Source organism: Watersipora subatra, chromosome 2 (genome assembly GCF_963576615.1).
Source record: "Watersipora subatra chromosome 2, tzWatSuba1.1, whole genome shotgun sequence".
Taxonomy (NCBI): domain Eukaryota; kingdom Metazoa; phylum Bryozoa; class Gymnolaemata; order Cheilostomatida; family Watersiporidae; genus Watersipora; species Watersipora subatra.
The window spans coordinates 47,292,817-47,318,836 of record NC_088709.1 but is presented as its reverse complement, the minus strand read 5'-3'; the positions used below and the strand labels follow the sequence as shown (position 1 = coordinate 47,318,836).

The 26,020-nt window shown below is 36.7% G+C and overlaps 1 pseudogene; it reads right to left on the bottom strand.

Annotated features, from left to right (window-relative positions):
- Positions 1-26,020, bottom strand: part of LOC137388260 (frizzled-5-like) — a 107,102-nt pseudogene that overhangs the window by 12,407 nt on the left and 68,675 nt on the right.

Below are 26,020 nucleotides of genomic sequence, written 5' to 3'. Positions count from 1 at the left end.
AGAGAATTTATGATATCGTTTGCACTTGTAATAGTTGGTCAATTGTACCTAAATAACGAATATACTTGTATACTAATACAAACACAGTTTTCTTTTATGTTTACATCATACATCAGAAAAATTGTATGAAAACATATTTGAGACTATTTTTGACGGTTTGCAGTTCCAATAACTTGCCAATTACTTCAAAAAACGTTGGCTGTAGTATCATACATAATTTTGATGACGTACGCGCGTTCAAATTGAACAAAGCTTATTTCAATAGTATTGAGATAGCTCAAATCAGTGTGTGCAATGATAGTATTTATTTAACACTCCCAAGCTAATGGTTCAAATATTTTGCATACTTTTGGTCATATCTGCGCTAAAAATTGAGTCAATCTTGTTATTAAACATTTTAATAGATTACAATTAAATGTATGGTTTTGCAAAGATGGGCAACTGTATATATTTTTAAGAAAATGTAATAGAAGGCAAATTTCTAGTACAGATAACACGCTTTATTAAACATAATGATATTTTTATAAGGTAAATGTTTTTTGGGCTTACATTAGGCATATTGGAGATACCAATGCTTCATTTGCAAAGCTTGATTCTAATATGTCTCCGCCTATGCTTGGCTTTTCATGCATGGCTTACAAACAAAAGAATTGCGCAAAAATTAAAATTAAAAGTGGTAATCATCGTGTACAACCAAGCAGAAAAGTGCAACTAAAATTAACTATATCCAAATTTCCTGATTTTAAAAACATTACTCACATTTGCTGGCCTGGTTATTTTTACTTTTGTTTAAAAAAGTTCACTCATGATCCCTCAATGTAAATTTTCTGACGGCTGCTCTTGGTAGTGATAAAATTAGCTGTAGCAAAATACTTTATCGATTATAGTAATTAAATTTGTTGCCTATTCAAGGCTTAAGAGTTCTATGAAAACTATGTTAAAATGTTTACCTTGAAGATAATCGTGTTAATTGTTGAAAAGTCGTAAATCTAGATAGGACATCAGCCTGCAACCCAGGCCTGGCTGTTTGCAATTCAAAACCTTAATTTGAACAGATCCCGTAAATTCTGTGAAGCAATTGATTACACTGTATTTATTACCAAACATAAAAGTCTAAGGTCTATTCGACCTTTGCGCATCATACATGTGTAGAATTAGTACTTTAAATAGGTTTAATAAAGAACTATTAAACTTCTAAGTTGATATTTGAGGAAAAAATGAAGTGATGGATAATTTTTACAGGCACATTTACGAAAGTGTGGAAAAAGTATCACATACCGACTCCAAAATGGTTGAAAAACAAAAATAAGCCAGAGTTATCTTCTCTACGCAAAAGTCCCCGTTTATTAGATAAAAAATTCATACATGTGTGTGAGGTGAAGTCCCCAAACTTAGTGTTAAATTCTCATGAGCTATAATTGAAAAACGGATAAGATGACAGCTCCAAAAATCAGTGCATTTGTAAACCCAACAAAAAATGTTTTAATATGTTATTTTTTGAAGCTCTTAATAATAGATGAAAATTGTCCCCAAAGTGATGGTAAAAATATCGCGTCCCCAATTGCATGCATTTACAAGACCGTGTGTGTTTGTGCGCCTGTGTGTGTGTCACTGGGCGCGTGTCTGTGCGTGAGTTATGTGCGCGTGTCTGTGCGTGAGTCTGTGTGACAATTGTTAGAACTACCATCATAGCTCTGCAAATATTTTTCAAAATGTTGCGGATAAGCGAGTTCATTCAGGTGATCTTTGTTCAGTTGACACAAGCTGTTTAAGTCTGTCAAGCTATTACTTCGATCTTCAAGGACTAGTGATTAACCTTAAAGTTGAAGCTATCAAACGCTATCAACCTACTACTGCAGCGTTTTGATAGGGCAATTTGCGATAGATAAATGGACCAATTACATCGCTGTTATCGTTGTCTCTTGACATATCTGTTGTGTGTGTGGTGTGTGGGTGTGCGCGCATGTGTGTGTGTGTTTATATGCAAGTGTGCATGTGTTGGTGTAGAGCAAGTATGGGTGTGTCTGTATTGCATATGTATCTGTGCATCCTTATGTCTATGTGTGTGTGTCTATATTGTTTGTGTGTCGTTGTGTGCTTGTGTGTCTGCAAATACGCTTGTGAATGTCTCTGTTTTAGCTTGCATGTGTGTATGTATGTGTGCAACTGTGTGAGTGTTTGTATTTATGTGCGTGTATGTGTGTATCTGTATGTGCTTTTGTGTGTGTGTCTGTGTGTACGCTTTTGTATGTCTATATATGTGGTCTGTTTGTATGTGTCTGTGTGTGTTTTTATGTGTGTGTCTGTGTGTAAAAAATTTGGTGTGTATGCTTTGCCTGTGTGTTATGATGTGCTATTTTGCTGTTACATGTGTGTACATCCATCTGTATGTGTATGTTGCAGTATAATTGTGTATGTGTCTGTACATTCCTATGTCTGTGTGTGCGTGTGTATGCACACGCGGGTCTGTGTTTATGTTTGTGTGCCTGTATCTGTGCATGTGGTCTGTTTTGTGTGTTTGTGACTGTGTAGGTATATCGGTGTGTGGGTAATATGTGTGTTTGTCTGTGCGTGTGTTCATATATCCATTTGTGGTTGCGTCTATTGGTCTGTTCGTGAGTGTGTCTGTTTGTGCGTTAGACACTCCTTAAAAGTGTAGTTTTCAAAGATATGATTCTCAATGAGAAGAATGCGGGTGTGTATTGGTTAGAGTCTATGTTTATATGTGTCCGTATGTCCGTGTGTGTGACCATTATTAGAACCGCCATTATCATTCTTCAAACAATTTTTCAAATTTTGCGGATACCCGAAATTCTATTGGGTGAACTTTGTTTAATGGCTACAAGCTATCCAAACCTGTCAAGTGATTACCAAAATCTTGAAGTACAAGTGTTTAACCTAAAAGTTGAAAGTAGATTTAAAAATATCAAACTACTACTTTTTAAGACCGCTATCAAGCTAATATTTGTAAACTTTTGATAGAACAGCTTGTGATAGATGAATCGATCAAATACATTGCTGTTGTTACATATTTTCTGATACAGTTGCTTGTGTCCTTGTGCATACATGTGTGCATGTGCGCGTATGTTTGAGCGCCTGTGTGCATTGGTGGTGGATTTGTGAATGCATGTGCTTCATTTTTTATTTATGTGTATGTGTGTACACGGGTGTGTCCATTTGTTTTTGTAAGCTTTTTACTCTATGTGTTGTGCTTTACGTTTATATTTGTGCGCGCACATGTGTGTGGTTTGTGTGCATGCGTGTGTGCATATGCCTGTGTCCATGCCTCTGTGCGGAATTCCTGCGTGGATTTGCACCAAAATTGCGTATGATTGGGCTTCACTGTTTATTTCTGTGCTGTGTTGACTAGAGGTACTTCAATAAAGAAGTAATAGCTCTTGTTCTGTAAATGTCCTTTACAGAAATATGTTGTTTCATGAGTTTTATATCATTCGTGTAAAAAATAACAAGTTTTGTCTACTATGAACTATAAAGAATATGTTTATGTGGATTTTGATGCTTACAATTGATTACATTTATGCATACTTTGAGGGTCGTTGTTGCTTGAAAGGTCCAGAGCTTCGGGACGCCGCCCCAAATCTCGTTGGGGGTCTACATCGCCCCCAAACCCCCTGGTGCTCATAACTAGTCGCCTAATATTTGCAGCCCCAACTTGCAACCAGGGAATACAGGCCTGCGTCATAGCAACCAATATGAAGAAGTTGTGATATTTATTTAGATTTTTGTATTTGTATGCAAAAAATTATGCTGAATTTAAAAATCTAAACAGATTTTAGTTGATTGTCATAGAAATAGCTGTATATCTACAAGAAAATGTAGGCCTATAACCTAATTTTGCAGATATTAAAAACGGCTTGGCAGTACCGTGATATTGGGCACAGTCGTAGTATCATCAACAAAATCTTTAGAAAAATAACAATAACATATTGCACACCATCGGTCACTATATACTTCGATCTTGTAATTTCGAATTATTATTCTTATAATTAAATCTAATAATGATCCTATAAAATCGAATAATCATTCTTATAATTAAAAATTATTATTATCTTATAAGAATCATTAGAATACTATCATCATCATTTCCGTTGTCATTATCGTCATTCCGTATCATTATCAAATGCACACGACTTAATGGTTCTTCTTTCTGTCACACGGCCATATCGACGTTTCGTTGGCCAGTCCTAATTTTGATTAAAAAGGCATGTCAAGTTTTTATGGCGATTTTAGGCCAAATTAATTGATCCATTTGTGTGTAATAGGCCATTTGTGTGTAATCCAATCAGATGGGTTAGTTTTAGGACATTGTCTACAAATTTCAAAGACTTGGTAACATATTTAAATAGGTTTATATGTGTTTTGTATTGTTGTTATACTTGAACGACTCCATAGAAAAATGGTTAAATTTGTTGGGGAGATTTGGGCACAAGGGTTTGGACGGCCGTTCATGAATAATTTTTGTGAGTTGTGTGCACATGCATTTATCATAAAGCTCCCAAACAATCGCTAAGCTCGTGTTCGGTCGTAGGGTTATAAAAATGATTAAGAATGTTTACTTTTACTTGTTACTCATACTTGTTTACTTTATTCTAGTCCATACTACCGCCTCTGTTAGGTTGATATGAACTATTTTAAACTGGTATCAGCCGCTTCAATCAGTTTAGTAAATCCCTCAATAAAGGGAGACAAATTAAGTTATATAATCTGATGACATTTATTCGAAAGAGTAGCCTCAGGACCTACATAATAATAAGTCATAATAGGCTGTGATGTAGTTTTTCATATTAATAATTTGCTATAGCTAAGCCGGTACACTCAACTAAAGTCTAAAAAACTTTTCATTATTAGACTTGATAAATTCATTCAACTATTTGCAAGTGATTCTCTTAATTTCTTAGTGTCACAAATATTGACATTCTGCTTGTATCAAACTTTCATAGCTTTCAATATTGAGTCAGAGTGTTATGGAACTTGATAATAAACTTTGTTAAAAATACAACTTGATCTAGTACATTTAAACTGAAATTGTATTATTTTATTTTAGAACCTCCTGAACCCTATTAGAAGAAAGAGGGCAGCTCTTCATTTATAACATCTGCGTCAGCAATAACCTGGCCGCTGCCTGCTGCCCTTAAATTTATGGTAGATGTTGTGCATCTACGTAGCTACTTTGAGGGAAGCAGAGCCCAAAACTCTAACGTGGCCAGTGGCAGAGGAGTGGATGACCAATTTTATGTCTTCGTTTAATCCCTTTCACCCAACCGTCATCACGATCAGTACAAAAGTATCACCATCACATCCGTCTTCACCATCAAAATCATCCCTTCCATCAAAATCATCCATACCCTCCTTACAAGCACCACTCCTCTCATCATTGCCACCCTCTCCAGGTCCAACAGGAACAGTGAAAAAAGTTTAATTCGCTGTGCCGCTGTAGGAGTGGCGATGCCAGCATTCAAACTATACAAAAAGTTCTAATGCCAAAAAATCTATATCATTGTAGGCACTGCTGGCATTTCTACAACACCACATCATTGCGACCAGGTGATTCTGTCATTACCACTCATATAACCCACTACCAGCAATCATTATTTCTACTGACACCACAAGCATCACCACCACCACCCAATCACCTCAATCACAACGATCCTCTTCGATGAAATCACCACCACTATCACCGTCATCAACGCACGATCTTCCGATTTACCACTATCACCACAACAACTCTCACAACCTCCACCTCTGCTGTCGGAATCACCATAATCTTCAATACCATAATCTGTAACTCCATTACTTCCGCAACCACAAACACTGCAACAGTCACTAACTCATCCTCACCACAACTTCATCTTTACCACAATCACCTCATCACTACCATCACAATTGCCATCTCTACCACCAACACTATCTCTCATCAATCATCAACACTACACATATCAACTCACCGCCTAGCCCGCCACCCGCTGCCACTCAACCTCCAACCCACTGTCACTCAAAGAAAGCCTATATCCCCTATCCCACCATCAACCAACAAACACCACAAGACAATACCTCAGCCCAGGTTAAAGTGAGTATTGATTGTCATTATGATAGATGTAACCTTGTTAGCTGATTCTTGACAAGTCATGGCAGTTGAGTACTGACAGTTTAAAGTTTGCTGATATTTGATGCTATTTAGTTTCTACTAGGTGAATGCCTGGCGTTGCACTAGTAATAAAATACCTAACTAACAATTTTAAGTAACTTAAACTCATAACATAAGTTAGTTTCAATCTTTATTATAATAATAGCCATGTCTGTAGCCAACTCAATATTTGTTCCATTACACACAGCATAGGTAAGAAGATGCATATATTTGAAAGCATGATTCGCTGACATAAAAAATGCTGAATTTCTATTGACTTTTTACAACTAAAAACCTATGAATCAATACAGTTTGAATACCGTTTCATTTGACAAGCCATAATTTTTATGTAATACTTGTTGTCACAGATTTACACAAGAATAACAGTTTATACTGTTTATGCTATGAATAGTATTACTGTATCACATCAGGTTATCAAACCAAGAATAGAAAAAGAGTTATAATATTCTGAATGCCACATCACTCTTATTAATTTCTATCTGAGAGTGGTTGAAGGTGCTGCTATATAGTCTGAGAGTAGTAGAATGAGGAGACTACTCTTTGTAGATGGGTGAAGGGTTAGACTACAAACTAAAGCAGATTTAAAACTTAAGCTGATATTTAAGATCCTTGCTGGTTAAAATCTTACTTATATAGTGGGCCATAATGATTGGAAAATTTAAAATAAAACATTATTTGTTATCCCACGACCAAACAAGCGGAGCGAAGTGTGGGAGCTTTTATGATAAATGCATGTGCACACAACTTACGAAAATTATTCATCAACAATGAGACGAACCCTCGTCAAGAAATTTCATCAACAAATTTAAGCATCGTTATGTAAAGTCGTTAAAGTATGTATAATAACGATACAAAACACATTTAAACCTATTTAAATATGTTACCAAGTCTTTGTAAACCGTCGGTATTATCTTAAAACTTACCCATCTGATCGGATTATACACAAATAGACAGATTAATTTCAACGAAAATCGCCACAAAACACTTGAAAAACTTGGTTTAATAAAAGTTAAGACCGAAAATTGAAACGCCGAGGGACAGATAATAGAACGATCAAGTCTTGCGCATTTCACGAAAAAATAACGTGCACTTTTCACCAGTCTATAGCATTGTTGAATTGCCGAAGGTTTTGGCAATTAACATAGGAGTACAGAAATCGTTTCATTTTTGCCGATTTCAATTTTTTCATTTTCATTTGCCGACACATTTGAATACTTTCCCATTCTAACTGATGTCCAACGCAGTATAAGTAAAGCAAATGACGATGATATTTTTTAACGTTTCTTATGAGATTATTACAATGATTAATTATAAGTTTGGATGACTACAGAACAATGACTACGTAGTACAGACTTTCTAATAATCTATATAAATATCACAACTTCGTGATATTGTTAGCTATGCCGTTTTGAAATGTAAACAAAATTGTGCATTGGTTTTTTATTATTACTATATAAATAATATTGGTTAATCTAATAATATCAGTGCATTTTACTTGTAATATTGGCCAATATTGCATTTCTTTTTTGGCAGGAGGAGAGATATAAACATACAATCTTCTCCTTTCATTATTGCTATTTGTTGTATATAGTAACACCCAGTACATTACAGCTACCATTGCAGTTATCCTATTTGACTGCTACATGTAATATTGCATTTCTCAACCCTCAGTACCCTTTCTTTTTTTCAATATCACTTTGGTCGCTGGCTGTATGACAGTGGAATTTCTAGTTAATTATTAGTTCCTTTAGTGTATATTAGATTAATTCTTGTAATACACACATCAATAAAACACTAGAGATGTTCTACACATGAATATTATTAAATATCAAATTGTATTTGTTTGTGCGTATCTGCACATTATTACAAATTCCAATAAAATTTTGTTTATGCTCATGGAAAAATTGACCGAATTTAATGCAGTTTTGGAGCATATTAATACAAGTAGTTATATGAGAGTAAATTGGTGCCCCTTTGAAGTATTACTAGCATCTTAATAGCTGTACTGCCCTTATTATCATCACAGGATAGGATACAATCGGCGCTCAGTAAATATATCATAATTCTTGAGAAAGTTTTTGAATGCGAACAGGCCATACAAGCTGCTTTTTAAATATTGATTCTATGTACGGTCTGAAAAAGTAAAAAAAATAAGTTCATGCAATGAATGGTAATATCCAGGTGTGTTACTCACTAATATCCAGGTGAGTCACTCACTAATATCCAAGCATGTCACTTGCTAATACCAGGCATGTCGGTTGCTAGTATCCAGGCATGTCACTTGTTAATATTTAGCCATAATACTTGCTGATATCTAAACATGTCATTACTAATATATCGGCATGTCAATCGCTATTATCCATGCCTGTCTCTTGCTAACATCCTGACTTGTCTGTTGCTAACAACCAGGCATGTCTGTTGCTAATAATTATCCAGGCATGTCTGTTGCTAATAATTATCCAGGCATGTCTGTTGCTAATAATTATCCAGGCATGTCAGTTGCAAATATCCCAGCATGTCAGTTGCTAATATCCTGGCATCTTAGTTGCTACTATTCAGGCATGTCTGTTGCTAACATCCAGATATGTTGAACAGCCCTGATTATCAATCACAGGATAAGATAAAATCGGCGTTTACTAAGTAAATTATATTAATTGAGAATAATTTTGATGGCAAACAGAGTGACTACAAATGTTGCTTCTCAAATACATATAGTATGTATGGTTTGAGATAGTTATAAAAGTGAGTTCATGTCATAAATAATAATACAAAAAATTACTTGGTCCTCACATTAACCTGATAATCACTGTAGCTGTAGAGGCTAATATCCAGGCATGTCAATTGCTAATATCTTGGCATGACAGTTGCTAATATCCAGCCATGTCTTTTACTAATATTCAGGCATGTAATGTTTCACTTTGCAGACCCCTCGTAGACAAATTGCTAGATATATACTTCTTTGCTCGTGAAATTGTCTCCCCTCAAGTGAAAACCATGAGGACATCAGTCTATTCACGCCAAGTACTGCACAGAACCAAATATATTCTACCCAGTATTCAGAACAACAATGCTGCTGAGTTGGCATCTACACCTATACCTAGCTTTAAAAATGTTGAGAGGCCTCTTCGGATGCCTTCAGCTCCATCAGGTATTGTTCTCTCCTGGCACTCTTGTATTCCTCTTCTACTTCCTGCTGGTCATGCATTTCCAATTTCTGTAATTTGGTTTTTAATACAATTAGAAACTAGCATATCTTTAAAATCTGACCAGAAACCAAAATGACGTAATAACTTGCTGTTAATTTTAAAAAGGAAATGAACATTTTTAAGTACATATATGTCACTAAACATCGCACTGCTTCAATAAAATTGGCAAATACATGCTTATATAAGTCAAGAGACAGTACTGTTTGTGTAAACTACTACATTGGTACTCTCTGGTACCATAGCAATACTATTAACATACTGCTTTCTGTGCACTGCAGGAATGGCGTGTTATCAATATAACAGTATTACCGTACAGGATGAAAATATCCTATGGATATAAAAATTCGTGATTTCGCGAGCAGTAAACTCCGCGAATTATTAAATTCCGTGAATAATTAGTTCTATTTTTTATCACAAGGGAGAATAACTGCTGCATCAAATTGAAAACTAGTCGCTAGGCTAGTTTTTAATATAACTACTAAACATAGGTGAGTTCCAAAACATTTTTAAAATCATTGCCTAGGCTTTGAGCTAACACCATTGCCAATGCATCACATTTATTTACAAAATTATTCAAGGTTGTCACAAGATAGGCAGAATGGCGTCATAGCGAAAATAGCCACTAGGCAGAAGTACTAAACGTAGCCGAGTTCCAAAACTTCTTTAAAATCATTGCCGGGGTTCTGAGTTTTATTGCCATTGCAGCAAACTTTACACAAAATTATTCAAGGTTTTTACAAGTAGTTCGGCATGGCTTCATCATCGCAAAAAAGCTCTCCTAGTCTTTATACATTGAAATCAACTCCATCAATCTCGAATACCGAAGTTGAGGACGATCATGATTCTGATCTGGACATTATGGTATGTATTTGATGTGCTGTGCAGATACGTTTTTCCATTATTAACTGCATTAGTTAATTCTTTTGTTTAAAAACTGATCGCTTTCATTAAATACTTCAGCTATTGTTTTTGTACTTCCTTGACACTTGTTAAGATTTTTTTCTTTTTTGTGTTTACTGCAGATTGAGAATAAAACAACCTACTCCGATTACGAAAACTAGAGACAAGTAGTAATATTCATCAAGGCAGGAATATTGGCAGAGAAGCAACCAGTCAACCTAGACCCCTTCATTGACAACAACTCCTTGATATCGCTGCAGCAAACATGAATAAATTATATATTTTATTTCATGTATAGATATGTTATAATTCATTACAAACTTGAGTGTACAAATAAAATTTTACAAACGATGAATGGAGTAAATATAAACAGTTTAGTCTATATTGCGGTTGTCTAGAGCAAAAAAATTAAACTGAGACTCTTGATAAGTGAATACTAGCGTGTAATGGCGCTCTCCGACTAGTTATTTTGGTAATAGCAGCTCTACATCGCTGTTACTGTCTTGGGTAGATGTTAAAGACAATTCTCTTGCTACTACATGGCTGGTAAGGAAGTTATCATCAGAACTCTCCTCGTAGCTTACTATTGCAAAGTTCTGCCGGCTGGCCAAAGATTTGTGCTCGTAGAGGCGTTTTTGCTCTTTTTTTAAATCAGATATATTCTCCTCGTAAGTAGCTGCGGTCACTTCTATCTGAATTTCCAGACTTCCCTGAATGATTCGTGATCTTCTAAAAATGACATACACCACCCTTGCAATCATTGTTCTTCCGTGTATGATGAAAAATCTCTCTCTCACACTAAAACAAATAATGAATTGGTAGGGATGGAAAACATGAATATTGCGTTTTACCGAAGAACCAAAGTAAGATTCAACTAATTTAGTAAATGTGAAAAACTCATTACTTACCACAAATTGTTGGTTCATCAAAGGCCTCCAAATCTGTGAATATTCGTGAAAACTTCTGAACGCAACAAAGAATTTATAGCTTAGTACGATCCACCCGTAGTTGTAAGCTAAATAGAAAACGGAACGCGCAATGCGCGCAGCCGCGCATGCGTAATGTTAACTCTGTTGCTAGACGTAATAGAGTTAACTTTTCCTAGAGAGTGGCAGTTTTCAGCCGTGAATAAATACATCCGCGAATATGCATGAAAAGACAATTTTCGCGAAATATAACTCCGCGAATAAATTCATCCTGTACGGTATGTGTGCCTGTGTATGCGCAGCAAAAGCACCCTGTCACTCAAATGCATGTTTGTAGAAGTACTGTGTTACCATTGTGCCAGGGGTGTAATATTGTTGTTGTCACTATGCATAATTGCGGGAATGTTATCTTACTACTGTGTATGTACTAATGAAATCTTGTGGTACCTCTCGGCATATACTCTAGAAGTATAATGTACATGCTGTGAGAATAGCAAAAACCACAGGGCTTGTTCTGTGGAAATACTATGTTACAATTGTACAATACTGTGAAATTACGATATTATTTATATGCATGCATTGTAAGATTGTGATATTGCCGCTGTTCATAAACTGTTTAGTAGTACTTTGCCTCTGTGCATGCACTGGTAAAGTACTAATCTCCCACAGTGTATGCACTGTTAGAATATGGTGTGGCCAGTGTATCACACTGTGGTCGTACTATGTTGGCACTGTGTATGTAATGTTGCAGTACTACGTTGTCACTGTGAGTGCACTGCTAGATTACTACATGTATGTCATTACGGTTTCAATGTAGAATTACCGTCTTAGCAAAATGTGAGCATCAGTGTATATTGTATTACAGAAACTGATGAAGGTATCACACATTAAGGATTTTATAATAAAGCTGTCTCTAACCAAACTCTGTTGTATATTTATATAGCGGTATTATAGTGTGTACTTATCCTTCTCTATCACTTCCTGTAGGTATTCATGTTATTTTATACGGTATCAGTAATTATTAGCATAGTTTAAGGTTACAATGAGTGTGTGTTTTGTGGTGACCTTTTTGGCTGCTTTTGCTTGCTGGTACCTGCTAGACCTGTCACTTTTGCTAGTACCTGCTAGACCTTTCACTTTTGCTTGCTGGTACCTGCTAAACCTGTCACTTTTGCTAGTACCTGCTAGACCTGTCACTTGCTAGTGGTCATCGTGATAGTCTGCATGCAGAGCATTTTTATTGGAGTTGTTCTTGGCTATCTTTTTAGATATTCACTTGTTTAGACTTCCCAACTCTTGATCGCCGTTGAGACACTTGTGGATTTATCATTTAACAAGTTACATATAGAGTGGTTTATATACTTTAATACAACCAGGGAGGTGCTAAAAAGCTGCCCTGATTGGCTTATTAATAAATAAGTTTTTTGTTTGTTTGCTTAAACTCTTTCTAATGATACAGTAGCCTAATTATATAAAGGCACAGTTGAGTTTAGGCATTATCTGTAATAAATGAGTCATCCCTGTCTCAGACCTTCCTCCCATGTGTTAAAAAAAAAGCTATTTGTAATCCTAAAGTGAAACGGAGAGGCTGTGATCAATTAAATGTAGCTTGTGTACCATGGCAGGAGGTAGTTGATTCTTCTCTCTCCTGAAACCAATATTTCATTACTAAGGCTTATCTTTGGGATCCAGTTTTATATGACTTTAAGAGAGGCACTGAGTAGCTATTAGAAATACTTATGATTTGGTTGAGATTCAGGAAGGTTCAAATCTTTTGCAGGTTTTGGACCACGGATGCATGTGATAGATATAGTCAAGGAGTTGTCCGCTACTCCAAGGTTGCCCAGGGTTATTCTTCCAGTACTCCCTTGGTCACCCCTTGTCATTTCCAAAAGCAAGTAGTTTTCATTTTATATTCTCCTTGAATTGCTATCTTTCAATTCTTATCAGTTTTAATCGAAGTTATCAGAAGATAAACAAGAAATGGGCAGACCTTAGAAGTTGGAATATATGCAGTATGTGGGCTGTAAAGATCGGTGAAAAATAATTGAGCAACAAAAATTTTCATAAGATTTACCAACCATAGAAATAGTCTTGTACCTGAAAAAAACTATGGATGCTGTGCAGGGGTGGGCAATTGATGAATTCTAGATGCTAGCCTAACAATGATTGGTTTAAATGAACTGTTATTAAAAATAATGGTTGTAGATTGTAAAGGACAGGTGCTTATATATTAGCCTAGAGAAAAGTCTGCAAAATATATTGTATATAAATAGAATAACTTGAATACAGCTACGTTTTTGTTAATAGGTTAAGTCCTGTTAGAGAAACTAGCCATAGTTCTCTGGCAAAAGAGAATAATAGAAGCTCAGTTGAATCAGGCTATTATAAGCTATCTACAGCAGTGAGGATGTCATATAGAGACCACCTGAACCCATGTAGATGACTATGACTCACCTCATTTTATAATAATGCTCTATTTAGCCACTTTTTCGCTTTTCAGTTTTTCAGGGAGGGTATGTAATGCACCCTTTGTGATTCTAAGTGTCACAGCTGGTCAGTTTAAAGCTAAAATGTCTTATTGTTAAATTGACAGGTGGGTATAAAATTAGAGGCCACTTTAGTGCATCTTCCTAAAGATCTTCTTTTGCAATCTTACTATGCAAAAAGAGCCAAGAACATTTTTTACAGATGACCCAAACATCAGGGTCTCATGTCAGGGTGGACTGTCGCTAACCAGTATCGATGCCTGGTTGTTCTGCAACAACAGCTCTTGGAATGCTCTTCTACATCCTCGCCTTTACTAAATGGTTGCTCCTTTTGAATGCTGATCGCATGCATTACCTAGCTCATTCAAATCTTCAGTCGGAAGCTCTTTCTTGTGCTTGCTTTAATGGAGTTCTTGTTTTAATAATAATTGCAAATGCTGATTGGTTGCAATCATATTCTTTGACAATGTTGATAATACGGGTCCCTTCTTATTATTTACGACATCCAACTTTGTTGACATAGAAATTGAATTTCCTTCGTTTTGTAACGTTTGTATCGGTCTCAGATTCCATAGCTAACAAATTGAATGTAGATACTTGTAGTTATATACGTATGCTGACTTAAAAGTTTATAGTAAAAGCTATAATAACGCTACAAATGAATATTTGCTCTCGCTTGTGCATTTTACACGAAATTTTCCACGCGGATATGAGAGAAGTCGATCATCGTGTCTCTTCTAAACGTTCTAAGAATGTTTTTGGCAAACTACATTTCGGTGTCTTTTTTATTTCGACGTGTGTTATGAGCACACCGACGGCCAAATTTTAACTCGGGCGAAACTTTTCTCAAATTCGTATGGTGAAATAAAATTCGTATAACGAGGTGAATATATCACAATGTTTGACTTCGTAAGGTGAAAAAATCGTATATCAGGGTAATCGTATCTCGAGGGTGCACTGTACATTGAATGTTTTGCATAGAAGGGTTAGTTAAAATGTTGGCAAAATAAAATATGTTACAAAAATGTTTTGGATAGAGTTTGAAACTGAAAAAAATATTGTATACATATCGTGAAGCAATATCGCCAACTTTTGTTAAAATGGCTGGCACTAAGTCAATAGCTAAATTTTTACATGGGTGGCAGTGAAAGGATTAAGACTATCAAACTGCTACTATGGAAGACCGCTATCAAGCTGCTACTGTGTACTTTCAATATAGCATTTTGCGAATGATGAATGAATCAAATCTATTGCACTTACTGGTACACTTACTGAGTGTGAGTGTGTGTGAGCGTGCGTGCATGCATGTGTGTGTGTGCTTGTTTGCGTATCTGTGTGTTTGTGTATCTGTGTGTTTGTGTATCTGTGTATTTGTGTATCTCCGTGTTTGTGTATCTGTGTGTTTGTGTATCTGGGTTTGTGTGCATGTATCTCCATGTGTGCGTTTGTGTTAGATATTTTTTAAGTATAGGTTTCATAAACGTGAATGTTGTTGCAAAGATTGATCTGTCGATCTTCATGTATGTATCGGTGCATGGTGCAATGTGCGTGCGCAAGCGTGTTTCTTTGTGTATGTGTGCTGAGTGTGTGTCTGTTTATTGCCTGAGTGTGTGTCTCTGTGTGTGAGTCTATGTATGTCCGTGCATGTGTGTCTGTGCTTTTGTGTTTGCGTATCTGTGTGTTTGTGTATCTGCGTTTGTGTATCTGCGTGTTTGTGTATCTGCGCGTTTGTGTATCTATGTGATTGTGTTTCTATGTGATTGTGTATCCGTGTGTTTGTGTACCTATGCGTTTGTGTATCTATGTGTCCGTGTATCTTGGTTTGTGTGCATGTATTTGTCCATGCGTGTGTTTGTGTGTTAGGTATTTTTTAAAGTATAGGTTTCGTAATCGTGAGTTTTGATGAAAAGATTGATCTAGTTATCTTCATGTATGTATGAATACAATGTGTGTGAGCATGTGTGTTTCTTTGTGTATGTGTGCTGAGTGTGTGTTCACATGCGTTTCACTGTTTACTTTTGTATCTCTGTTGTGTTGTTTTGTGTCATTGTTTGTTGTTGTGTGTGAGTTTGTGTAAATGTGTGTGATTGTTTGTGTGTCACTTTGTATTGGTGTTTTTGGTTTTGTCTTTGTGTGCTTGGGTGCATGTGTTAGCACTCAGAAACATGCATACACAATTGTCTTTGCATGCATGTTTTTGTGTGTGCATGTGTGTGTGTCATTTTGGTTTTACAGTGTTTAAGTTTGTCTGTGTTTGGGTGCCTGTATGTCTGTAGGTCTTTAGGATTTTCATGATATTGAATACGTTGTCCGAAGATATCTCTATAAACTTAGCTTAAAATAACAAAGCAATTTAAACTTTTGTTTGAGATTTACGAACTTAAAAACAAACAATTTTTTTCAAGTTTCGCAAATTACCGCATGAGTTAGAAAACAAGTAATTGCTTATGTTTATGATATCATAGCCAAATTTAGATTTAGGTTTTCGTGATTATACAAATAATTAAAGTAGCAACAGTGACTGATAGTGGTGAAAGTAATCGTCTTGTAAGAGTAAAAAAACATTGTGGAGGATCGTCTTAGCTTCGTAGTGATCGCTTCACATAGCTTTATCATCTCACGAAGTACATGTATATATACAATGATTTTTTGCTTAGCAGTGTTAGTTGAAATGTTGGCGAAATAAAATATGTTACAAAAATGTTCTAGATAGAGTTTGAAATTGGAAAAATATTGTATACATATCATGAAGCAATATCGACAATTTTCGGTAAATTGGCTGGCAATAGGCCGATAGCTAAATTTTTTCCTGGATGGCAGTGAAAGGGTTAGGACTATCGAACTGCTACCATCTAAGACCGCTATTAAGCTGCTACTGTATACTTTCAATATAGCATTTTGTGATTGATGGACGAATCAAATCCATTGCACCTACTGGTACATATCTGGGTACATAAGTGCATCTGGGTTCATGCGTGTTGGTGGGGATTTTTGCGTGTGTGTGTGCGCGCGCATCTGTCCCCGTGTTATGTGTCTGTGTCTTTGCAGTTGTTAGTGTGTTTATGAATGTGTTTCTGTCTGTGTCTGCATGTCTATCATTAAATTTACCATCATTTTTCTGGAAACCTTGTTCCAGATTTTGCAGATACGCCAGGATGAATTTTGTTCAATAACAATATTTTCAAGTCGGCCAAAGGGTTACCATGATCTTCGAGGACAGGTTTTTCCCTGAAAGTTGAAGGTACATTTAAAACTATTAAACTGTCACTATTTAAGATCACTATCAAGCTGCTACTGTGAACTCTCAATAGAACATTTGACGATTGAAGGACGAATCAAATCCATGGCATTTACTACTACATACGTGTATCTGGTTACGTAAGTGCGTGTGTATGTGCATGCATGTGGATGTGTGTGTGTTTTCATGTGCACGGGTAGATGTGCACATGTGTACGTGCATGCGTGTGTGCGTGAGGGTGCGTGCGTGTGTGGTGTATGTGTAGAGTGTGTATGTCTGTGTATGTTTATGTCTGTTCATGTTCTGTTGTGAGCAAGTATATGGATGTATTTGTTTGTCTCTGTGTCTGCGTGATTATTATTAGAATTACCATCAATGCTCTGCAAACATTTTTCCAAATTGCACAATATCGTGAGATTTAATGTGGGGAACTTTATTCAATCACACTAAGCTGTTTTAATCCCTCAAGAGGTTACTGTGCAGTTACTGTGCAGTTACTGTGCAGTTTGTTTTTTACCTAAAAATAAAAGGTAGATTTAAACTATTAAATGTGTGGGTTTGTGTGTGTATGCATACGTGTGTGTGCGTGTGTATACGCTTGCATGTTGGTGGGAGTTTGTGTGAGCGTGTGTCTGTTCAAGCGTGTGTTTGCGCATGACTGCGTTTGCGTGACTGTATGTGTGTGCAACTATGTGTGCATGCAATTGTGTGTCTGATTAATCGCCTGAGTGTGTTTCTGTGTGTGTCTCTGTATGTGAGTTTGTGTATTTCTGTCCACATTTGTGTCTGTACATCTGTGTGTGTTTGTATATCTATCCGTTTGTGTATCTGGGTTGGTGTACAAGTATCTGCCCATGCGCGCGTTTGTGCGTTAGACCCTTTTTAAAAGTATAGGTTTTTTAATCATGAATCTTGTTGAAAGATTGATCTAGCAACCTTCATGTATGTATGGGTGCATGGTGCAATTTGTGTGGCCAAGCGTGTTTCTTTGTGTATATGTGCTCAGTGTGTGTTCAGACGTGTTTCTCTGTTTACTTTTGTCTCTTTGGTGCGTTGGTTTTTGTCATTGTTTGTTGCTGTGTGTGAGTTTGTGTAACTGTGTGTAATTGTTTGTGTCGCTTAGTGCTGGTGTTTTTGATTTTGTCTTTGTGTGCTTGCTTGCGCATGTTAGCACACAGAAACATGCATGCACGATTGTATTTGCATGCATGTTTCTGTGTGTGCTTGTGTGTGTCTTTCTGGTTTTACTTTTTTTGTGTTTGCGTCCCTGCATTTGTGCATGGGGTTTGTTTGTGTGTGTCTACAATACAAGCAGGTATGCGTGTGTCTATCTGAGTCTCTGCATGTATGTGCGTTTTTGTCTGTACATTTTTGTACGTGTATTTGTATGTATTTGTGTGTGGTGTGTGTTGTGTATGTGTACTGTGTGGTGTGTGTCTCTGTACATCTTTGTATGTCTGTTGTTGTGTGTGTGCGCGCAGGTATGGTATGTGGTGTATGTGTACTGTGTGGGCTTGGTTTGTACTGGGTTTGTACATATGTGCATGTGTGTGGTGTATGTGTACTGTGTGTGGTGTGCATGCATATGTGTACTGTATGCGTGTGTGAGTGTGTGTCGCTGTCCGTGTCTGTGTGTATGTCCGGGTGCATTTATATATATGTGCCTGTTCTGTTATGAGCAAGTATATGAATGTATTTGTTTCTTTCTGAGTCTGCTTGAATATTATTAGAATTACCATCAATGCTCTGCAAAATTTTTTCGAATAGGTGATATAGCGAGACTCAATGGGGGGAACCTTGGTTCAATCACACTAAGCTGTTTTAATCCGTCAAAGAGTAAAAGTAAATTTACTAGTAAAGAAAGTAAAAGGTACATTTGTAACGATTTAATGTGTATGTATGCGTGTGTGTGTATGCGTGTGCGTGTTTGCGTGTGTGCGTGTGTGTGTGCACGTGTGCACGTGTGCGCATACGTTTTGGTGGGTATTTGTGGGAGTTTGTGTGCAAGCGTGTGTGTGCGCATGACTGCGCGCATTTGTGCATGTGTGTCTGTCTGTGTTTAAATGTATGTGTCTACGTTGTTGTGAGCAAGTTTATAACTCTGTGTCTGTCTTTGCGAAGATTGTTAGAATTACTGACATCGCCTGCAAAATAACTTTTTAAATGTTGCAGATGCACGAAATTCAATGGGGGAACTTTGTACAATCACCACAAAATTCTCAAGTCTGTCAAGTGGCTACCATAATCTTCAAGAACAAGTTTTTAACCTGAAAGTTAAAAGTACATTTAAAACTATCAAACTGCTACTATGTAGGACTGTTATCAAGCTGCTACTGTGAACTTTCAGTAGAAAATTTTGTGATAGACGAACGGATCAAATACATTGCTGTTATTGTTACATAGCTGTTGATATATCTGGGATTGTGGGTGCGAGTGCGTGTCTATTCCTCTGTGTATGCGCGCGCGCATTGTGTGTGTGTCCGTGTATGTGTGCGCGGGTCTGTTAGAGTCTGTGTTTATGTTCATGATTGTGTTGTGCGAGTGTCTGTGTGACTATTATTAAAATTACCGTTAGTACTGGCAAACTTGTTTTCCAATTGTTGCAGACTCACAAGATTTAGTGTGTGTGTATGTGTAGCGTGTGTAGAGTATGTGTGCATCTGTGTGTGTGCATGCGTGTGTGTGTGTGTGTGTGTATGGTAGAATTTGCGTTTATGTACATGTGTGCATTGTGTATGTGTCTGTGTGTGAGCATGTATGTGTGTGTGTATTAGTGTTGGGCCGGTATTTGGTTATCCGCTCTTACCGACACCGAGGGATTCTCGCTATCCGAGGAAACCAATCACTTTTAGTGACAGCTAGTTATTCGCGGCCAGCTTGATATGATCAGTATCTATCCGTAAAGGCCTATCGGTATATGGTTATCCAGATGGATTTTTGTCGCTTTGGAAATTCTTCGATTGTTATTGGTTAATTGCAAAAACACCTCTTTGACGAACATGGTAACCTCTGCGCGCATTGGCGAACGAATTCAACGGACTTTTCCACGCTTACCGTATCTACTATTATATTACGTTAAATTGGTAATGCCACCAGCCTCGAAGCTTTGGAGTTCTTCCCCAAAGATAGGAGGATGTACAAAGACTCTAACGACGCCCTTGTGACATGCTTGTTGTGTGACAATGAGTTGAAACAGACCAGAGGATCTACCAGCAACATGATATCGCATCTCAGATCAGCACACGCCAGTAAGCTCTACTCAGCCTCCTCTGATTCAAGCTCTGGTTCAGGTGAGTCATTGAGATCGATTAAGTTGATTATAGAACAATCAAGAATAGTAAACAGTAAGTCTATAGACTATGCTAAACTAGGAAAAACAAGATAACCCACTCGACTCCAACAATTCTTTAGTATAGTTATTAACTCCAAATTACACTACTTAGTACTTTATTTTACATAAATATTAATGGAATTGTAGCTAATAAAATAATTTTATTATAACTTTTATATACATGTAATTAAAAATTTATAAATACTAATTAATTTTAACTAAACAGTTTTGATATTAATTTCAAATGGTTTTTCAAGTTGATATCTCTGGAAAGACTTGAATTCATGATACCATTTGCAAATTGTTATAGATATAACGTTGAATGCTATGCTAGCAAGCTCAGGTCAAACTTTCAAATTTTTAAATGTTATTGCTAAATAAATATGATAATTTGTAAAAAATGACCACGTTTCCTTCGTTGTAATTAACAAGTACAAAACCAATGTCTTACACCATGGCATCATCTACCCAAAAGAAGCTGGACAGCTTCGGAATGACCGATCTTGATCACAGCGATTCTCCTCAGCTCTCTGACATACTCTCCTCTCCCCCAAGGTCTCAGGTGACTTCAACCCCACACAGTAAGAAGAATACTAGAACACCAATACACATGTTGAATAGCGATGAAGATGAAGGTAAGCAAAGCATTCATGATTTAATATCTTACAAACAACTTATCCATCAAGTCTTAAAGATAACCATTAATAATTACTCAAATATAAATGCATATTGTAACAATGCAAATCTTTCGATAATAATCTCATTGGTCCACTAATGTCACTAATCCCCTGATAACTGATAACTACAGAAGTATACAGAATGCCCCACACCAAACAGTTACTTGATTTAAACTTATGTTGTTTCAGATATCTCATGTGTTGAGGAAACAGGCACCAAAGCTAGGCTTCAACCAGTCAAAAAGTCACAGAAGCTTTCTAAAGGGGAATCTATCCACCAGCTCTTTAGAACTCCTTATTCTTCAAGTTCGGCAAACTACAAGAAGCTTACTACTGCTGTAGCTACATTTATCTTCAAAGAAGGCTTACCACTGTACACTGTGGAGAAGACAGGCTTCAAGGAATTGCTGTCAAATTTTGACCCATTGTAAGTAAAACTAAAATTGGCACAGTAAGTGGATTTGGCAAGGTTGTCATATTAGTATGTAGACTTCAGCGCACTTTGTTCACGTCAACTGCCCTGTTGACTATGACTGCACAATTACGCAGTAGCCGGATACCCTTAAGTTTTCTATTTTATACAAGTAATGAGAGATAAAAGGAAGCATAATAACACACAGGTGCAGCTAATGCATGACCTCTACTGAAAATTTGTTTTAAAAAATTCTGACCTGTTTAACAAAATTACGCAGGAATAATGATAAGCTAGCCAACTTTCTGTTAAAATGTGGAAATGTGTAAAAAAATACATGATTGCTTTGCCATTAGTACTTCTATAGGTACACTCTCCCAAACTGATCGTATTTCTTGAGAACGCTGCTGCCAGCTATGTACAGTGAGACAGTCAGACGTGTCCGAGATGAACTAGGAGCTGTGAAGTTTTTTAGCGCCACTACTGACCATTGGTATTTTATAACCAAAGACCTTTCTATGGCGTATACTGTTTACTGGTTAACAGATGAATTTGAGCTCAAGACACGGCCGTTACAGGTAACCAATCTTGACTTCTCGATATGTTATATTTTTCACGCCCCCCAACTGTTTTGTAACAATAATGAGAAACCAGGATGACAAGCAAAATCGAAGTCAGCCCCGAAACTATTGAAAGCTTACCCATAAACAAATATTGGGATGCACAAACAAGATCAACCAAGGTTGTTTTATGGTGATTTTTCTTCACAAGTCTGTTGTTGAGTTTAATAAAAACTATGATTTTAGTCTTATTGCTGTTATAACCACACGGTGAGTATAGAAACAGATAGATCATGTGAGACAAGATGTTATTTGATTTTCGTATTAACAATCAAGGCTTGGGTGGGTGGTGCAAGCAGAAAACATCATGGTCATTGGTTTGCTTACTAATAAAGTATTAAGATTGCCAGTTCTATGTATGTCTATTGTATAGCGCCTTCACTTCAATATACATATTGTGTTTATAAACTGTTCCTCTAGAGAGGAAGTGTTATTTTCTGTTTGATTATTTCCTGTATGTTTAAAGGTCAGCCATTGTCCAGCAAACCACACCGCAGCTAACATTCAGTTGATGTTGGACCAAGTGTTTCTAGATTGGGAGTTGGATGCAGAGAAGCAAGTATCCGTTACAACAGGTAATGCTTCAAATATTTCCACTGCTGTCAGAGATCAAGGTAAATTATAGTTCATTTATGCCCTTGGCCTACTTGGTCTGATAATCAATTCTTATCTTTTTTCATAGAATTTTAGTTTGTGGAGTTTGTAATTCGTATTGAAATTAATGGTCCAAGTGAACTTCCTTCAAGTATCAAACTATCCAAATAGTTTTATCATTTCCAGACTGGTTACGATTACAATGTTTTGGCCACCGTTTGAACTTGGCAGTTACTTCTACTTTCAGGAAGTACGATGAGGAGATACACCCTTTGTTAGCTGCCATCAAGAAGATTGTATGCCACTTTGCCCACTCTCACAAGAAGAAGCGATTGATGAAAGAGGCACAGGTATGTTTGACAGAACTTTGTTTACCATTTTCACAAGACTGGACATCCCAAAACAAGTTATTATTTAATAAATAATAATTATATACATTTGCAGATAAATAATATTTATATGCAAACTTATGTCATAATGACAAGTACGTGTATTAGAATACAGTGATGGCTAATAGTGGTTCCCCTAATAGATCAGAAACACAAAGGGCAAGTCTTATTCTGTTCATCATAGATATAGCTTTGAGAATTGCCCGGGATGCTGTTACACTCCCAATATCATTGACATTGGAGTGTTTATATCAGACTGTTTGCAAGTAAAAATGTAGTCAGTTCAACCCAAAAGCTATTTGAAATAGCGGTTTTTCACGCTGCAGCTGTCAGATCTACAAGCACGTTATAGCTTTGTCAGTTGCAGCAAAAAAGTTATATATATATAACATCCTTTTCTAACCTTTCAATTCTTGCATTAACTGATTATGGCTACAAAAGCTTTTTATCAAGAGAGCACAACTTGATTTAAGCTTTATAAGGTATGAACTTAATCAACTCTATCGACCATGTGAATCATCTCCTATGACATATGTACATAGTTACCTACATTGATTTAGCCTAAGTTTCCTGAAAAGTTGTATCAGCTATGAGGGTGGAGAGCGGGCAACCGTAACTAGCCGTGGTTCTGACTAAGGCTTCTACACAATAGCATACGACAAAGATAACCGCATGCTTGCTAGTTTTACCCCACTCTGCATGGGCATGTACACATGGGCATGTACACTCAAATTCCTTTATCTTTATAATCATTAGCTATACATAAGTATTTATGACAGCAGTAATTTTCTGTATTAGATGCATCATTCTTAAACTAAGTACATGTACCTGCTTCTGTATTTGAGTCACGAGTCTCTCATCTATTTTCTACATAAACTGCATTCTTGTTAGTTATGTAGACAAAAGCGGTCATGTGGTATTGTACAGCCAACTGCATTCTTCCAATATCCACCCTAAGCTATTGTACAGGTGGCTTTTGTACCAACCAAGAGGAAGATGTGGGAGAGTGGACATGTTTAATCAGGAACTCAAACTAAACTCAGCTATCCTATAAATGTTACACTGAGCAAACAGATTTCAATCAAAGTAGGCTGTATCAGTTCTCAGCCACTTACAACATTTCCATTTTTTGTTTTTTGCCATCAAGTGGTTGCAGTTAACAGAAGAATCGATACCACCTGCCTTTTTAGTTTTATACCAAAAGATTTTAGCACAAAAACATTTCAAAAATTTGTAATTGGGAACATTAGATCTGTTCTTCTGGCTAGTAACAAGTTAATTACTAAAATCGTTTGAAGTTTATGTGTCTCAATGTCTATGATTACACATTTTTTGTTTTTTTTAACTTTAAATGTGCATTCACACATTTAATTTATCACATTTTGGGCGATCGGAGTTGTGTTTTCACAACTAATTCTTGGGCATTCCATTTGCTAATATCCAGACATGTCTGTTGCTAATACTCAGGCATGTCTGTTGCCAATATCCAGGCATGTCACTTGCTAATACTCAGGCATGTCACTTGCTAATATCCCTGCATGTCACTTGCTAATATCCATGCATGTCAATTGCTAATATCAAGGCATGTCAGTTGCTAAAACTCAGGCATGTCAGAAGTTTCTGTTGCTAATATCCAGGCATGTCAGTTGCTAAAACTCAGGCATGTCAGAAATGTCTGTTGCTAATACTCAGGCATGTCAGCTGCTAATATCCAAGCATGTCACTTGCTAATATCCAGGCATGTCACTTGCTACTATCCAGGCATATCAGTTGCTAATATCCAAAGCATATCAGTTGCTACTATCCAGGCATGTCTGTTGCTAATACTCAGGCATGTCTGTTGCTAATATTCAGGCATGTCACTTGCTAATACTCAGACATGTCACTTGCTAATATCCATGCATGTCAATTGCTAATATTCAGGCATGTCAGTTGCTAAAACTCAGACATGTCAGAAATTTCTGTTGCTAATATCCAGGCATGTCAGTTGCTAATATCCAGGCATGTCAGAAATGTCTGTTGCTAATACTCAGGCATGTCAGTTGCTAATATCCATGCATGTCACGTGCTAATATCCAGGCATGTCAGTTGCTACTATCCAGGCATGTCAGTTGCTAATATCTAAAGCATATCACTTGCTAATATCCAGGCATGTCAGTTGCTACTATCCAGGCATGTCAGTTGCTGATATCCAGGCATGTCGGCCAAGAGTTGGAGTTGGAATGACATCCCGTCTGTTTAGAATTTGAAATGTAGTTTGCAAACAAAACCCGATTTAAACTTCGACTATTCAAAATGAGTCACCTTTTTAGCCAATGAATTACCACATCAATATACATACTGTTTTCTTGCATTTGCGTCGCTGTTAACATTGCGATATGTGATTGTTCACTTCTATGTTGTACTCTGTCAATGATGGCTGTTCAAAATAGACAAGCATAATACGAAGATTTTGCTGATCTGGTGTCGGCGACTGATACAAAGGCAGTTTTACAACAATTTTTCGTTTTACACTAAACCCACTTTGTAGGTGTGAAAGCAACTCCTATAAATTACCCCGGTGTAGATGCACCTACACGATTATTTGGAATACAATAAAATTTGGAACTTGTTAGTTAGATCAATTTTCTGGTATTAGCAAAACATTTGACACATTGGCCAATTAGCTAGCATGAGACTAATTTTATCAGCCCGCACGTGATAGGCTGATCTGAAGCCTCACAGAGTTTAAAGGTTGACTTGCAATAAAATTCACATTACAGTTATTTGATATGAAAAGGTTCACCATTTTTTACTCTGTTGTGTTGTAGATGCAAAATATGTGAGAATGTGATTACAAGCTCTTAAAAGCTAAAAAACGAACAGTTAATCGCAGCCACACGACACCGCCGTAGTTTGGATTCGCTCTCCAAAACCGCTCAAATGGGACATACTTGTCACAGGATGGTTTCTGTTTACACTTTCATGCAATCTCATTCGTCAAAATATTATCACAAATATACTTCACGCATTCAATAAAACCATGTCTATTGTTCTTACGCGTCTGTTTTATCGTCATTGTAATGCTGTCAC